Genomic DNA, 2060 nt, shown 5'->3' with positions numbered 1-2060 from the left:
AAGGGTCTCAAACACATGGGTGATGCTGAGAGAGTAACACAGTGCGCTAAAATTGTAACCATCAATTAACAAATAATGGGAGGGAACTGGGAGAAAAGGAACATTGGGTTGGAGGTGACAGAGGAAAGGGAATAGAGTCATGAGCAACTTTGTACACCAGTACCAAAAACTTGAACCCAAGTGCCTACACTATTATTACTTTTCTAGAATTAAAGTTAGTAAAGAAGACCCAGCAACATTTAAGAGGCAGAAAGCCACCAACTGCACACCAAAAGTGTCTAACAATGCCTAAATTAGATAAGGTGTCTCTTCCTTCATTTTTGGGGCAGCAGGATATTTGGATGAGGATTTAGAGTTAAATTCAGGCGTATTTTATTATTGTAGACATATCAGGCATATTATCATAGCAACTTACATTAAGGTGCCTGCCTCATAAGCTGAAATTTTAAATTTCCAGTTGTATGTGCCCTCCAGCATTGCACTAATAGTTTCAGAAAGATCCTGTCTAATTCCATTTTCCTTCTTAATATAACAAACTATGTGGTTAACCTCGTGTATGAGATAATTACCCACTGGAATGTCCTACAAATTGCTTTTTCGTAGCGAGAAGGGAAAACATGTTCTCAACATGAGGCACAAAATCAGTTTTTTAAATGGACATCAGGTACATGAAATTTGGACTACAGCATTTGGGTTGTTTCCGTCTTTTGGCCAATGTGAATGAAGCTGCAATAAGCATGGGTGAGTCTGTGTCTTCTCCAAATCCCATTTCCCTTTCTGAGGCTAAGCACTCAGAAGTAGGACGCTGAAATATAAGATAGGTGAATGTTAAATGTTTTTGAGGAAACTCCATATTATTTCCCATAGTGATTTTGCAAACTACAATCCCACCATAGTGCATAAGGATTCTCTCTCACTGAATCCTATGTAGTATAGAAATGCCTTTTAGTTCTTCATCAACTGCCAGAGGAAAAGTTCTGTTGCCCTGAAAATTTATTTTTCCTTCATTCTAGGTTTTCTGAAAATAGATATAAAAGTTTTAACAACTGCCACTCAGAAACTAAAATATACTTTTCATTTAAACACATAACAATTATAATGTTTCAGATAATAGTTATCTTAACCATAGTAAAAGAGGCCTTAAAAATGACATCAATAATGATATAGAATAATTCCCATATATTCCCATATATGACACTAAAGAAATTAGAAGATCTAGATTTCTATGCCCTAAAAATCTATTAGTGTTTGGCTAAGTATTTCTTGACATATAGGCCTTGGTAGGGCCAGTGTCCAATTCACAGTAAAGTAAACCAAGAAAAGACCCTCAATATACCGTCTTTTCTACTGAGCATCCCACATATTTAGCTATTCATTCCCCACACGTCTTTGGGAACAGGAGTAATGAGCACTCCGATAGGCCAAGAAAATCCTAAGAATATACAAATTTCTTGTCATATTAGAATTTTTCATCAGATGATGTTCACAGCTGGTGAGCCATAATAATAATAAAATACATAGAAGTGATTATATAGCACCAATAACAAATGCAGGAGAAGAATCATAACTTGAAAAGCAAAGTGAGGGTAAAAGGATGAGAGGGTATGAATGTAGATCCTGTCTTATCTCAAAAATTCCAAGTTCCCCTCTCTGTTAAATGTGAAATCTTCTGAAGATTTCAGAAATGTCTGAAATAGCTCTTGACATCTTATGTATCAGTTAACATAAACATGTGGTTCTGGATACTCAATAAGGAGGTAGCGATAAAGTGAGCTCCCACCTACCCTTCAGCAATGAAAAGATCCTTAGCTGACTTGTAACCATGGCAACCATGACCCAGGGTAGCAGTGGGAAACACTGAGAACAGGGGTGAAACCTGAATGTATGTATGGACACTGCATCTCCACTACTCATGGAGTTTTCAATCTCATCGCCAAATCACTCTCACTCTTCTTTTTCCATCCTTAACTAAGATCTCAATGTATATCCTCACGAGTTCTTTTGAACCATTTCCAGCTCTTGAAATTTCCCCATACAGCATGGACATGTTCTACATGATC

The sequence above is a fragment of the Sorex fumeus genome, unplaced genomic scaffold (genome assembly GCF_029834395.1).
Source record: "Sorex fumeus unplaced genomic scaffold, SorFum_2.1 ptg000005l, whole genome shotgun sequence".
NCBI lineage: Eukaryota > Metazoa > Chordata > Mammalia > Eulipotyphla > Soricidae > Sorex > Sorex fumeus.
Note: the sequence above shows the minus strand (reverse complement) of the source record.